Source organism: Tursiops truncatus, chromosome 4, assembly GCF_011762595.2.
Source record: "Tursiops truncatus isolate mTurTru1 chromosome 4, mTurTru1.mat.Y, whole genome shotgun sequence".
In the NCBI taxonomy this organism is placed as follows: domain Eukaryota; kingdom Metazoa; phylum Chordata; class Mammalia; order Artiodactyla; family Delphinidae; genus Tursiops; species Tursiops truncatus.
The window spans coordinates 142,715,476-142,731,211 of record NC_047037.1 but is presented as its reverse complement, the minus strand read 5'-3'; the positions used below and the strand labels follow the sequence as shown (position 1 = coordinate 142,731,211).

Genomic DNA, 15,736 nt, shown 5'->3' with positions numbered 1-15,736 from the left:
AAAGAAATGGGAAGTCACTCTGCGTCATAGTTGGAAGACCTGAGGTTCCTAAGCTATCAACCCCCAAATGGATCTATAGATTCAACAGACTCCTAACCCACAGCCCAGAAGACTCTTTTCTTTTTCATTAGAATTTGACAAACGTACTCTAAAATCCATAAGGAAATGCAAAGAACCTATAAGAGCCAGAATGATTTTGAAAGAGAAGCATGAAGTTGGAGGACTTCTACCACCTGACTTCAAGACTTTATAAAGACAGCAGCCAAGATAAGATGCTTATATAAAGCCCAGACATAGATCCGCACACACGTGAACGAGTGATTTTTGACAAAAAATGCAAAGGCAGTTCAGTCGAGAAAGGAGAATCTTTTTAACAAATGGTCTAGGAACAATTGGCTGCCATGTGGATAGAACATGAATGTTTATCTATGCCCTGCACCATATACAGAAATTAACTCAAAATGGATCATAGATCTAAATGTGAAACCTAAGACTATAAAACTTCTAGGAGATCACGCAGGAGAAAAGCTTTGTGACTGGCTCGGGCAAAGGTTTCTTAGCTCCAACGCCAAATGCATGGTCCATAAAAGAACAAACTGATAAACTAGATTTCATCAGAATTTTAAATTTCTGCTCTTCAAAAGTTACTATTAAGAGAATGAAAAGACCAGCCACAAAATGAGACAAAATGTTTGCAAACTATAGGTCTGATAAAGCTTGAATCCAGAGTACTCATTAATAAGAAAACTAATAACCCTTTTTAAAAACTGGGCAAAGGATTTGAACAAATGATGATCAAAGAACATATACAAAGAGTAAGTTAATACCCAAAAATGCTCAATATCATTAGCCATCAGGGAAATTAAAACTGCAATAAGATGCCACAATCCACCTACTAGAAGGGCTACAAATAAAAGGCCCAGCAGCGTCAAGCGCTGATGAGGTTACGGATCCATCCGCACGCTGCTGGCAGGAATGTAATACAGGTCCATGCGCACGCTGCTGGCGGGAATGTAAAACTGCTTTTGAAAACAGTTGCACAGCTTCTTAAAAAGTTAAACATATTCCTCCCAAGCGATCCAGCCATTTTACTCCCCAAGAGTAATGAGAAGCATACGTCCCCACAAAGACTTGTACATAAGTGTCCATAGCAGTTTTATTTGTAATAGCCCAAAACAAGAAGCAACCCACACGTCCATCAACAAGGGAAGGGATATGCAAACTGTAACGTTTCCAAGCAATGGGATTCTGTTCAGCTTTAAGTAGGAATGAAAGTCTGGTTCACAGAGCAACATAGATGAGTCTCCAAATACTGATGCTGAGTGACAGAATGATTCCACTTACGTAAGACTGTAGGAAATACAAACTGATCTACAGTGACAGGAAGCAGGTCAGCGGTTGCCTGGAGACAAAGGCAGCGCAGAGCGGGGAGGGACCCCAGAGGGCGTGAGGAGTCTGGGGGAGGTGGGTGGCTGGACTGTGGTGATGGTTCACAGGTGCACACGTAGGCCAAAACTTGTCAATCGGGCTTTACGGCTGTGTAGGTTAATATATGTCAACTTTATAAGGCTGTTTTTAAAATTCAGAGTAATGGCATTGGTAAAATGGCAGAATGAGGACATCCAGAAACCTCTGAGCCATAAAAGCGACGGGAACATTGGCAAAAATGATCAGAATCAACTTTCTCAGACCTCTGGAAATCCACCAAAGACTTGCAGTGAGGAATGTTTATTCAAGAAAAACAGCTGAATCTTGGTAAGAACAGTGAGCTCTGTGGCATTTTAACTTGCCCTACTCCCATCTACCCTCCCCTCCGCATCTCCCCAGTAGCCTTGAAAACCAGCAGGCTGGCAGCTGACAGAGGGGGCAGAATGGAGGTGGCGCCCCCTGATGTCCTATCCCCAGAGAAGCGTCACCACCTGGAGCCCACGCTTGCAAGGCTGTCTTCATCTAACTTGACCTGGAGCTCACCGAACAGGAACAGCCATTTCCCCGAGGGCATTTGCTTTGTTAAAAAAAAAGCAGAAGCAAGTGGTGAGGATTCTGGGCTTTCAGTGCCGTGGCCCGGGTTCAATCCCCGGTCAGGGAACTGAGATCCCAAAAGCCCTGCAGCACGGCCAGAAAAGAAAAAAAACACAATCAAAGGCAATCATTCAACATTGCAGCTGCCCAGAGCAGTGCATAACAGCTGGGGCCAAAAAAAAAAAGACAGACAAGCTTAAAAGGAGACGCTGGGGAACGTGATGTCCGTGGGGAGATCTGGGCAACTCCCGCATATTCCTAGGAGCCTGGAAGGCCACGCACACGCCCAGGGCTGTGCTCCTGCTCGGTAAGGAGCTGAGGAGGCCCTGCACTCTCACCTCTGGCCAACCTTCAGGGAGGAAGGGAAGGCTGAAGCAGAGTTGCCAACTGCCGGGCTGAGGGTTGGAGGCGCCCAGCACACGCTCAGAGCCCCTCGGCAAAGACTGAGATGCAGTGGCTCAGGGGCTTAAGGGGGTCTCTGTCCAGTCCTTAGCTGATCACCAAGGTAGCTGAGAAGACACTTGAGTAGCTCCACAAGACAAAGGGTACAGACTCTATACAATTAACTCAGAAAATCACTAGTAACAACCACCAAACTACAAATTCCAACAACAAACCTTGGGGAGGGGAAAGACTCTGATTTTCAGAGTTACCCCATTATGTTATTTTAAATGTCCAGTTTTTCATTTTATTTATTTATTTTTGGCTGCATTGGGTCTTCATCGCTACACACAGGCTTTCTCTAGTTGCGGCGAGCAGGAGCTCCTCTTGGCTGCAATGCGCGGGCTTCTCACTGTGGCGGCTTCTCTCGTTGTGGAGCATGGGCTCTAGGCATGTGGGCTTCAGTAGTCGTAGCCGGCTCGCCAGCTCTAGAACACGGGCTTCATTAGTTGTGGCACTTGGGCTCGGTAGCTGTGGCTCAAGGGCTCTAGAGCACAGGCTCAGTAGTTGTGACGCATGGGCTTAGTTGTTCCGTGGCATGTGGGATCTTCCTGGACCAGGGTTCCAACCCATGTACCCTGCATTGGCAGGCAGATTCTCAACCACTGCACCACCAGGGAAGTCCCAAATGTCCAGTTTTTCAAAAAAATAGAGACATGCAAAGAAACAGGAAAGTATGTCCCATACACAGGGGAAAAAGCAGTCAATGGAACGTGTCCCTGGAGCAGCCCAGACACTAAATTTACCAAAGACTTCAAATCAGCTGTTTTAAATATGTTCAAAGAACTGAAGGAAGCCAAGTTAAAAAAACTAAAAGGAAGCATGAGAACAATGTATACAACGTACAATAACACTCCCCCTATTCCTCACCAAATAAGGAATATCAACAAAGAGACATAAAAAGAACCAAATAGGAATGCTGGAGTTGAAAATACGGTAATTGAAACAAATTCCCTGGGGGCTCACTAGCAGATTTGAGCAGCAGAAGAAAGAATCAGAAAACCTGAAGATAGGTCAACCTACCTAGTCTGAGGAACAGAACAACAGAGGGAAAAAGAGAGAAAAGTGAACAGAGACACAGAGACCTGTAGGACACTACTAGGCACCCCAAAATGCACATAATAGGGTCCCAGAAATAGAGGAGAGAAAAGAACAGAGAGAATATTTGGAAAAATAATGGCCTAAAACTTCTCAAATTTGATGAAAAACATTAACTTACACATTGTAGAAGCCCAACGAACTCTAACCAGGATAAACTTAAAGAAATCCACACCTGGACACATCATAATTAAACTGTAAAAGTCAGACAAAGAGAGATTTTTTTTTTCTTTTTTTGGCCATCCCGTGGCACGCAGGATCTTAGTTCTCCGACCAGGAATCGAACCCATGCTCCCTGCAGTAGAAGCACAGAGTCTTACCCACTGGACTGCCTGGGAAGTCAAAGAGAGATCTTAAAAGGAGCAATAGAGAAGCAATGTGGCACATACGAGGGATCCTGGGTAAGATGGAAAGCTGATTTCTCATCAGAAGCCATGGAGACCATATTCAAAGGGCTGAAAGGTAAAGATGATCAACCGAGAATTCTATGGACAGTAAAACTGCCCTGCAAGACGCAAGAGAAATTAAGACACATAAACAAAATAAATAACAAAATAAAGTGATATAAATACTAAACATTTATAAATATAGATATGTTTTTAACAAAATGAACAACAGTAAATAAAATCTGAGAGAATCCATCCCTAGTAAGCCTGCCCTCCAAGAAACACTAAAGAGAGGGCTTTGGGTGGAGAAGAAAGGGCACTAGACGGTAACTTGAACTGAAATGAAAAAGTAAGGAACATCGGGAAAGGTAAATATAAAAGACAATACAAATGTATTTTTCCATTTGTAACCTCAAACAGCTAAACACAGAGTTTCCATATGACCCAAAAATTCCACTTCTAGGTACATACCTGAGAGAATGGAAACATACAACCACACAAAACCTTGGACAGGAATGTTCATTGCAATAGTATTCATAATAGTCAGAAGGTGGAAACAACCCAAACGTCCATCAACGATGAAGGGGTAAATACAATGTGGTCCATCCAGACAATGGAATATTACTCAGCCACGAGAAGGAACGCCCCAACATGCTACAACTTGCAGGAGCTTTGACACTTATGCTCAGGGGAGGAAACCAGACTCAGAAGTTCCCACACTGTGTGACTCCACGTGTAGGAAACGTCCAGACCAGGGAAACCCACAGAGACAAATAGCTGAGCGGTGGCGGTGAGGCTGGCAGGAGAGGGGAGAGGGGAGGGATCGCTAGTGGGCACAGCGGTTTGTGTTTGGGGTCGTGGAAAAGTTCTGGAACTAGGGAGAGGTGACAGTGTCCTGCATACAACAGTGTGCACGTACTAAATGGCGCTGAATGACACATTTAAAGGATGAATTGCAAGGTATGTGAATTACATCTCAATTTTTTTTAATTCTGTAAGAGATGATTCTTCTAAAAGATGGTCACTATGGTTAAAGGGGGCAGCACGCTAGTCCATTTGCACTGTGCTCCTGGGCCTGGGTGGCGCTGTGCCCGCCTTCGGGGGAGTACACACGCAGGGGCGCGAGGGCCCACAGAGCTGCTCTCCCGCCGCGGGTCTAAGGAGCAGCCTGGCCCTGTCCTGACGTGGATGCTCTCGTGCCCAGAGCGCCCTGGCACCTTGCTGCAGCAGCGGCAGTTCCTTCTGGCTTTGGCCGGCCCCCAGCCCCTCCCCTGCCTGTCACTCCGAGGCCTAATCTGGTTGCATCTGCCGTTGATTTCTAATTCGAAGGGTGCTGTGGTTTACTGTGTGGTGAGAGGAGCGTGTTTCTGTGGCAGATTCTAGGAGCCAACCCTCGGGGCCGGGGAGGTGGCTGGTGTGCCCTGGCCCTCGTCTACCGTGCCTATGCCCGGGCAGCCTGAGCTCCGTCCCAGGGCCTGGCATCAGGGGTTGAGGAGGGACAGAGGCGGGAGGAGGGAGCCCAGCCAGGCTCCCGCCACGGGGCAGAGGCGGCCTTGAACTGCCTTGCATCCAGGCTCCCAGCTGCTGCTCACAGGAAACTGGTCAAGAAGACACTGCAGATTCCCGCATTTAAAAATCATCTTTATGACTCGTAAATACTAGGGCCGCACGGCCCCCTGGTGCACCCACCCATCCAGAAGGCGTGTGGCTGGGGAGAATCAAGAGGGTTTGGGTTCTGTGACCCTTACTCTCCTCCTGCGGGAGGCGCTCGGGCAGGCTGGGGTCTGTCCGTAACCCTGCCTGGGCACACAGACATCGGGACGGACAGACACAACTCCTGCTCTCGTTCCAACATCTCCCAGGTCCCCAAGTGCAGCACCTTCCGTGCAGGGCTTGCTGAGACCCACTAGGACTCGCTGATCTGCCTGTCAGGCTCGAAGCCAGAGACCAAGGTCTGGGGTACAGAGCAGCGGCCGTGGGTCCTGAACCCCCAGCTCAGCGCCGGCCAGGACTGCCAGCTCCTGCACGGGCCGCTGCTGGCTTCCGAGGCGTCTGCAGGAGGCCAGCCCTCTAGGCCCCCACCTCTAGGAGCCCCCCTCTGCTGCCAGCTGGATCTGGGGCCTCCCCCTCTGCAGAAGCTGTGGGGCGGGGGTGGGAGCTCAGGAGACCTGGGTTCCGGGCCCGGCTCGGCCACGTGCCAGCTGCATCCAGCAAGTCTTGTCCCCTCTGCCAGGCCACGTGGACAGGATGACCTTAGAGGCACGCCCGGCTCCCAGTGTCCCGGCCCTGACCCACTCGCTCTGGGCTTCCCGCCGCCATCTCCGGTGCCAGCCGCCCGGCAGAGCTACCGAATCAGGCATCACGAGGTCCCCAAGCCCCGGAGCTTGTGCCAGCTTCCCCTCCTTAAGAGGCTGACTCCGAAAGATGGCTTCTAGAAAGAAGAGCCTGGGGCTGGACGGTGAGACCAGGTGCAGAGCCCGCAGGGCTGGCCGCTCATGCGCGAGCCCAGGACAAGGGGACGGCACCCACGGGTTGAACTCGGGCTCCGAGCTGTGGTCACGGGGTCTCTGGTCACAGGAATGTCTGCAGCTCCAGGTTCCAGCTCACTCGGGGTTGGGCTGTCACAGGACCAACCAGCAGAGGTGAGCCCCCACCGCTCCACGGGATGTCACGGAAACGGGGTCTGACGGGAAGAGGCCTCTGGGCTCCGGCTTCTCCCACGTGGAAGAACGCACTTAAGGTTCGTCTGTCTGTGTTGTGTGAAGACCAGCGTGTCCCTTCCCATCCTGCGAACGGTCCCACTGCGTGGACGTGCCACCACCTGCTTATCCACTCACCTGCCGAACACACCCGAGTTCTGTCCAGGTTTTGGTCCTTGCAAAGCAGAGGTGAGCACAAGCTCTCAGTTCACCTGGGCAGATACAGGGCCCCTCTGGCTGGAGGGGCTGCAGGGGGGCGCAGAGGGAGGGGTAGGGGGCAGCCGTGCCAGGAGCTTCCGAACGGCCCTGAACAAAGACACCCGGCAGCTTTGAAGGGAGTGTCACCAGGACACTCCCCTTCAGCCTGCAAAGACAGCCCACCTTGGAAACCAGGCCCCTCACACACACCTGCTGAACTGAGACCCAGAGGGACAGGGAGGGAGGGGACACAGCCCCAGCACGTGGCGACAACAGTGGCGGCTCCTTGGGCCTTTCTGGTGCAACGTGGTCACCCTGCTTGTTCTCAGTCCCTGGAAGTCAGGAGATGAAGCCCTGAGCCTCCTCGGCAGAAGGGGGGCCGGCTCTGAGTCCCCCTCCCTGACCTTCCTCCCTTTACTCCTCCTGGGATGGCCTGAGCAGAGCTCCCAAGAATGGGGTGCAGGTGGAACGTCCCATCACCCAACAGAGTGCTCAGGGGAGCCTGGAAGTGTCCCTGTAGACCAGGGAGACAGGGGAGCCCTGGGAAGGGCATGGGGGTTGCTCCGGGCAGGGGGGCTCCCGTTCCTGGCCTGCTGTTCCGTGATGTGAGTACAGGTAAGTACAACCAATGAAGTCAAAATCTTCGTCTGTCCTAGGCACGAGCCCTCACTAAGAAGCCTTTCCGGCAGGAGAAACCTCAGGACAGAGGCTCAGGAGGTGTGAGCACAGGACGTCCCTGCGGTCGCGGCAACAAACTTGCTGCCTTAAAACAACAGAAATTGGTTCTCTCACAGTTTTGAGGCCAGAAGCCCAAAGTCGGGCTGTGGGAGGGGCCACACCATCTTGCAAGGCTCCAGGGGAGGCTCCTTCCTGCCTCCTTCAGCTCCTGGCGCCTGCCAGCACTCCAGGGCTTGTGGCCGCATCCCTCCAACCTTCAAGAGCATCGTCTCCGAATCTCTCTCCATCCCGACGTCCCACGGCCTTCTCCTCCGTGTGTCACCAGATCCCTGCCTCTCTCACATAAGGACGCTTGTGATGGCATTTAGGGACTGCCCAGATAATCCAGGAGAGCCCCTTTCTTTTAAAAGCCTTAATTCAATCACGTTTTGCCATATAAGGTAATATTCTCAGATTCCAGAAATGAGAGCGTGCATATATCTCTGGGGGGGGGCATTTTTTAGCCTGATGCACAGGCTTTTCTATTTTCTAAATGGATTACTTCTGTTCTACAGGAAAGACAGATGCTTAAAACTTCTGTGATGAGACATCTCACTGATCTTTCGTATGTTATGTTTTCCAGGTAATTCTCTTGGGCATCTGAAGGAAGCAATGGTCTGCCTGCAGTGGCGACCTGTGTGTTGCCGCTCGCTCGCTGCGCTGCTGGAACTCCTGGTCTCGTGTCTGACCTTGATGGGCTCACCACGGCTGTTTTATCGCCAGATGGGATGTGGGCTAATGGTTCATGGTGGATTTTCATACTACCTTGAAGGCTGTCTCTCAATGCCTAATTTTCTTTTCTTTTCTTTTTTTTTTTCTTTGCGGTACGCAGGCCTCTCGCTGTTGTGGCCTCTCCCATTGCGGAGCACAGGCTCCGGACGCGCAGGCTCAGCGGCCATGGCTCACAGGCCCAGCCGCTCCGCGGCATGTGGGATCTTCCCGGACCGGGGCATGAACCCGTGTCCCCTGCATCGGCAGGCGGACTCTCAACCACTGCGCCACCAGGGAAGCCCCTCGGTGCCTAATTTTCTAAGATTTTTTTTTAAACAGGAAGTCTCTTTATTGGGGGAAGATCTCCAGGATGAGCCCTTCACTGGCATGAATGTGGAGCTGACGCCCACTGAGCGTTTCCGGGCGTAAACTGTAAACTCGCCATCGGGTCGACTGCAGATGCTGTGCGCCAGTGGGGCCCAAGTACCGTCTTATGTTCGGAGGACCACAAATGTGGAGGCCGGTCATCTCGTGAGGGGCAGCACCTGCCGAGGTGGAGCGGGTGGGCCCTGGGGCGTGAGCGTCAGCCTGGAGGAGGACCACGTGCCCACAGAGCCCACGCGGGGACACCTGGAGGGGGCACGGAGGTCGGGGCCGGGCCAAAACGGGCGGTCCAGCAGGTCGGCCACAAGCCACCTTGACGTGACCGTCCGGGTGGACATGCCGACGCCGTATCTGAGCTCTGGGCTCTGCCTTTCCACAAAGAACTCGGAGACGGATGGGTACACGTCCCCAGAGCCAGGGACCACGACTGCTGCGGCCACGCTGCCCTCGGCCGCCCTCTTACCCCACTGCCCACAGGACTGGTGCCGGATGAGCAGGCAGACGGAGGGCCCCCTGTTCCCCCTGCAGCATTGAAGAAAGCAGTTAGGGCTGCTGGGGGAGATTAGATTTCTTGGAAAACATCACAGCAGAGATCTGCTTGCTCTTGCAGAGTTTGCAAATATCACAGAATAATTGGAAATTACCCTTGCCTGGAAAAAATTTCACACAATCAACCCTCTAGCCAAGAACTTTTGGAGAAAGAGGAAGGAGGGAAAGTCCAGGTCGTGTACATCCGAAGGTCCTCAGGCCCGTGACGGAGCTCTGGTTTCATTTCGGTACAGCTTTGAAAACACCGGTGCCTCTGGGCCACAGTCCCCCAAGGTGGGAGCCATGCCTGGCCACCTTCCCAGCTCCTACGTGTGTCCTGGAGTCGAAGTGGGACGGGCCACGTTGCGTCACCAGCAGGCCCCAGATCTCACATCAGCTCCCCTCTCGCACGCTCCCTGCCTGTGCAGATCAGCTACGGAGTCTCTCTAGGGCCAGAGCCGCACAGAGCAGGACCCTGGTGGGCCTGAATGCCTCTGCGCAGAGGTGACACGCTTTCCCTCGCTGGCCAAAGCAGGCTGGTGGACACCCCAGAGCAGAGAGGAAATGCAGCCCTGGAAGGAGGGATCGCGGGTGTCTGTGACGGCCCTAATCACTCCCTGCTGAGACCTCTGGGACCCCCTGCTGCCCCCAGAGCGGCGAGCACAGCAGGGGGTCCGGACCCTGCCCACCAGGACCAGACAGAGTACAGGGGGCCGGGGCTGGGGGTGGCGTGGTCCTGGGATCAGAGCAGCTCAGTTTGAAAGAGCTGGACCACCAGCTGGAGAACTGTCCAGAGAGTCAGGGGGCCGTGGCGGACCCAGGAGAGAGGTGGGGTTCGAGGCTGGGTGGCACCTGGCGGGCGGAGGTGGGGGTCTCAGGGAGCGCGCACATCCTCCCCCCGCCGGTGGTCGCTTCCCACGCGAAGGATGCTTCTGACCGCTGAGCGGCAGGGGTGTGGTAGACTCAGGAGGAGCCCACGTGGCCTGGGCCAACCCAGAACTGGAACCCGGCCCCCAGGGCTGCGCTCCCAACCCAATCCTCCCTCCTTCATGAAAGTCCTCTATGACGACCTTCTCTGGGTGTCACATGTGGGGAGTACACGCAACCAGCATGCAGCTCTGCAGGTACCTGCCGTTCACAGGGCCCGCTGCCAGCTGCAAAGTGTAAGCGTGAATGAAAGAGAGAGAGAGAACGTTGCCGCAACTCCAACAAGTCAGTGGGAAATTAACTTAACATGCAATTTAGCTGCAGCTTTGCAGAACACACTGAACTCACTGGACTGTTGCTTCTTCTTGGTTACGTTTCTTCAGTCACCCAGAAAACTCCTCACAGCACCTCCCAGCCAGCACAGCGCCAGGCTCAGACCCCCCACCTCCAGGCTCCTGATGGGCACAAGGGCCACAGGCCAGGAGACAGGGCGTCGCCATTCGTCCCGGGGTCCCCCTCCGCCGACCACTGTCCTGGCCTCACCCCGCCCCCCGCACGGTGGGGCGTCTTGAAAGCGAGGTCAGCATGGACCGGAGCAACGGGTCTGCCCTCTCTGCCCGTCCTTTACCTCTCACTGTCCCCAGCTTCCATTGCAAATGGAGACAAGCCCCCCACTGGGGGGGCAAGAACAGTGGCGCCTGTCAGAGGGCTCCGCCCGGGGCTGAGGTCAGCATCGCCTCTCGTCAGCTGCCTCGGCACGGCCGAGCCTTGAAGCTGACACTGGCCAGCAACCCAGAGACCCTCCCGGTCCACCAGCCCGCAGGGTCCCCCACGGTTAGTCTGTCAGTGGGTGTCGGGAAACCCCAGGATGCGAAGACAGAATCAGAACGCCACGCACAGTGAGGGTCGAGGAGACGGGGTCTCTGCCGCGCAGCTGGGGACGCGCACGAGTTCCCATCACCCGCCTGGATCACGCAGGAGAAAGTGGCTGGAGGCTGCAGCGTCCTCACACCCACATTCCAACAGGTAAGGAGACTGGTTAAAATCCAACAGCCCCGTACTTGTAACAATTTAAAAGAAAAGAGCATTTGGAGTCCTTGAAGTCAAGGGAACAACGAGGGCGTCCTCAGGGACAAAGAAACCAGCCTGATGAGAACCCAGTCGAAGCGAGGAGGTAACTAACCCGGGACCTGTGCGCCAGGGAGTCGTCTCTTCCTGGGCGGGAGGGGGCCCTGCCCAGAGGCCCCCACGTCTGCAGGAAAGAGCCAGGTGAGGTGGGAGGATGGACTGAGAAGGTCCTTCTCAGATGTTAAACAATAAGAAGAAAGTGAGGAAGAGTTAAGGTTTCGTTTTTTAAAAAATCTCTGCCCTATATTTTCTGTTGTTGGCTGTTCTGAAGCAGCATTCTCAAAATATGTTCCTAAGACACTGACCCTGTGAGAATTTCCATGAAAATTAAAACACCAATTAGTTTGAGAATCCTGCTGCCCACCCCCCCACCATCCCCAGAGGGTCAGGGTTCGTATTAGCCCGTTAAAGGCACTGATAAGTCCTGCTGTAGGGCCTATTTTCAACCTTGCCTAACTCTGCATCCCCCAAACAATTTTGGCCAAAGAGCCCCGTTTTTCATATAGTAGCTGATACCGACCCAGAACTCCTAAAACTGACCTTGGGTAAAGTTGCATTAGAGTAACAGCATAGAGGGTGAGTCAGGCAGGACCCGGCCTCCTGATGACGGCTCCCTCCTGAGCGGAAGGACTTTGAAACTGGGTGATGCCTCTCGGCTCCTCTAGGCTCCAGGCTGGACGGCACCCTTTCTCCCAGTGGAGAGCAGCGAACACGGAGCCTGGAGACAGAAGCAGGAGGGACAGTCAGAGGTGGGGAGTCACCCAAACAGCATGAAGTGCAGCTGCAGAAGGGCAGGGCTGGCGGTGGATGGACGGGCGGAGGTGACAGGATGCATGGCCCTGCCCCAGGCCGAGGGGGCCTGGTGACACCACAGCATGGGGACCACGGGGACAGGCCAGCCTCCGCTGGGCTCCGTCCTGGGCTGGTGAGCTCAGCCTGCCCTCCCTTGCCTGGGCTGGGCTCACTGAGCTGCCCGACAGTGGACATGGCTCTCCTGACAGAGGGGAGGGCTGCGGGCACTGACAGGGGTGGGGCGTGTGGACCCAGCCCAGGACAGGCCCACAGTCAGGATTCCCCCTGACCACAGCCCAGCCCCTCCTCAGATCAGATGCTCAGCCTCTGTGACCCCCAAACACCCCTGGAGCCCAGAGACGCCAGCGGCCAGATGTGTGGGTGAGCAGCCAGTGCCCCCCAACCCCAAGGCTGCCAGTGCCCCTATTATGGGTTGAGCTGTGTCCCCAAAATCATATGTTGAAGCCCTGACCCCCAGGGCCTCAGAATGGGACTGTATTTGGAAACAGGGCCTTAAAGAGCTAATTAGGTTAAAGTGAGGTCACTAGGGTGGCAACCACTCCGATAGGGACTGGTGTCCTTGGAAGAAGCGGAGATGAGGACACAGACACACACAGAGGGACGACCACCTGGGGACACGGGGAGGAGACGGCCGTCTGCACGCCCAGGAGAGAGGCCTCGGGAGGGACAGCCCTGCGACCCCTGGGCCTCAGACCTCCAGCTTCCAGGATTGGGAGAAAATAATTTCAGTTGTTTAAGCTGCCTGAGCTGACTAATACACACAGCCTTGAACCCTAACCGGCAAGAGACAAAGAGAGCCAAGGGACCTGATTTTCATCATAATAAACACGAAGGACCCCCTGAGGTGCTGTTTCTTGCACCATTTAGCCATTTGAGGTTTCTGCGGGGCAGGGAGGGGAGGGGGGCCCCCGCGGACCCTGGCCCCCGCTATGCGGGCCCCACCCCCCACCCCGGCACCCTCAGCTGCTCCCCCAGCCACGTTCTAGTCGCTCCTTCATTCCATCTTGGGCAAAGCAAACGCTTTCTCCGAGATGCACCTGACTCGGTACAAAACGGCTCACCAGCCACTCGCCCGGTTCCAGGGGTGTCCCTGCCCGGCAGGAGGAGAGGAGGTGGCTGTCACCTCACCAGGCCCCTCACCGTGGTGTCAGTGACGGCGTGGAGACCACAAGGCCCTTGGGAACATCGTAGCTGGGGTGGGGGTGGGGGAGGGCGCTGGGGAGGCTTCAGGGCTGTGTGGTCCAGCCCTGGTAGATCAGGGAAACTGAGGCCGAGGGGGGACATCGCCTTTGGGGTGAGCTCACCCCTCCTGAACCCCATCCGCCCCTACAGCCCCCACCGCAGGGAAGCTGGGCAGCACTTGGTGGGGCAGCAGTGGGGCTGGCAGCCCCACATCCCAGACCTCAGGACCACATCAGGCCCAGCCCTGGGTCAGCGAGTCCCTGCACCACCACCAGCCTACTGGCCTGTGCAGAGCAGCTCCGCCTGGGGGACAGGGGAAGGTGTGCAGGAGGGTGGTCAGGTGTCTCCCACAGCTGCCACCACTGCCCAGAGGGACACCTCTCACGCGCTGGCCACGCACGGGGGGCTGTAGTAGGGGAGAGCCAGGTGCTAGCCCGGCCCGGTCTCTGGAGCTCACAGCCCTGGCTTTGGGGAAGCAGGGCCGTCGACCTCAGAGCAGCCGTGTGGGAACCACCCAGGCGCCTGGCCTCCGTTCAAGGTGTTGGGACACAGGTGGCGGACCCATCAGGCAGACACGGACTCTGCCAGGCCAGCCGACCCTCGGGCACACGTGGGGCTGAGAGCTGGGTTCAGCTTCTGCGGCTGGGCAGCCCCACTGCCGGCCCAACAACAAGGCAGGGTAGCCCCCCGGGGGAAGGGGCCTGTCTGCAGACCCCCAGGGGAGGGGGTCCGGGGCAGCTGCCTCTTCTGGAATCGTCCGGAACAGACCAGAGTGAGAGGCACTGATGCTAAGCCAGCTAAGGAGCCACACAACTGTCCTTTCTGGAAACGTCCAGATTCACAGGCAAAGTCCTGCCCACGAGATGTGTGCAGGGGAAGAGTGGGGTGACCCTAGAACGTGGGCCCGGGAGCGGGGGAGCTGCCCCAAGAGCATGGGAGCGTGGGGTGGGGGGCACCGCAGAGAGGTCCTGCTTGGAGTCCAGACAGCGTTACCCGCTGCCCAGGACTCACGTGGGTGGTCAGGGCTGGGCACCGCCCGGGGGGCCAGGAGGCAGACGTAGCCCCGTCTGCGGGGGCTGCAGGGGAGCAGGGCCTAGCTCGGCACCCGGAGCTGTGCTTCCTTCTGATGCGCCGGCAGCGCCCGGATGCTGGGGGCTTCCAGCGGCCAGGAGAGGCCAGGGTCCTGCTGCCCACCCGGAGACGGGGCTTCTGCTGCCTTGGCCTGCCCCCTCCCCAGCTCCTAGGGCTTGGCTGGCCTCAGCCCCTCCCCTGCAGGCTCCAGGGGGACCGTGGGTTCGGGGCACCCCGGGAGGGATGTGCCCAAGGCTGGCAGAGGCCGGCAGACCCACTGCTGCAATTCCCTGGTGTCCCCGCCCCGGGGCAGGGAATGAGGGGCTCTGGTGTGTCCTGGGGAATCTCTCCACGCCCTCCAGACACAGCTGCTGAGCCAGCGGCCGCAGGACCAGGCCCGCAGGGGTTTTGTCTGTTTGTGGCCACACTGCTCACCCAGGGCTCACGGCACGTCCCTTGAGCAGAGGATTCCTGGCGGGGAGGCAGGTGCACAGGGAGGATGCCCCAGCTTCCCGCCCGGAGGCGAGATGCACGGTTACAGCAGCACCTTGTCCTCGGCTGCCGGCAAAGCTGCAAACCCAGGCTAGGAATCAAAGGCATTTCTCCTGCAGGGGCCAGCGCTGAGCCCGTGACGATGCCCTCACCGCAGCGAGCTCCTGAGCTCCCTCCAGGTCTCAGAGGGGCCGACGGAGGGAACTCACCGCCGGCCCCTCTGCACTGGAGGCTGTGAACCTCCGCCTCCAACAGCCCAGCGGCTCCTGGCCTCGCCCCACACCCCTGGAGCCCACAGTCCAGCCTCTCCGGGAGCACCACTGGGTGGGGGGCCTTCGCTCCCCTGCGTCCCAGCCAAGGGGCCTCACACCCACATGCATGTGAGAATCACCCGGGAAGAGTGGCTGGGATCTGGATTTCTGTCCCCACCCCAGCCCTGAGGAATCTACACCTCAGGGCTGGGGCAGCCCACACACAGCTGGGAGCCGTGGCCTTGGACAGACTCCAGGGGCCTGAAATCCCCTCCTTCCCCGTGAGTGTGGACTCAGCAGAGAGCGAGGGAGCCAGCCGACGCCCGGCCATTACCCGCCCCCAGGCACGGCAGCCCCTCGCTCACGTCCTCCCCTGCCAGGAGACCCTCTCAGAGACCTGGCCCTGGGAGCTCAGTGTGTGCAGAGCACCTCCGGGTTTGCAGGTCCTCCCGGCCCCTCGCTCACCCCTCCCCGTCTCTGTGTGGTGGGCGGAGCCGACGGTGCCACCTGAGTCCCCAGGCAGGCGCCCTCCCCTGGCTGCTTCAACCTGCCGAGGGCTGCAGCCTCAGCAGATGGCCTGGAGCTGGATGGGGGGCGGTCTGTCAGACCAGTGGCTCACATGCAAAATGCGAAAAGATCCAATTCCAATTAGCAGACAGCGTTGCGTGGGCACGGGCCTCCTCTTGCT

The 15,736-nt window shown here is 56.4% G+C and overlaps 1 long non-coding RNA gene across 2 annotated transcripts; it reads left to right on the top strand.

Annotated features, from left to right (window-relative positions):
• Nucleotides 1-4,760: 4,760 nt before the first annotated feature.
• LOC109547812 (uncharacterized) lies at nt 4,761-13,254 on the top strand. 2 transcript variants are annotated; one of them, XR_012331671.1, is made up of 4 exons: nt 4,761-4,907; nt 6,181-6,835; nt 7,501-7,962; nt 8,145-13,254. It is a non-coding gene; the product is annotated as an uncharacterized lncRNA (long non-coding RNA). The 2 variants fall into 2 exon arrangements; XR_012331670.1 differs by lacking the exon at nt 4,761-4,907 and having other exon boundaries at nt 5,285-6,835.
• Nucleotides 13,255-15,736: the final 2,482 nt, after the last annotated feature.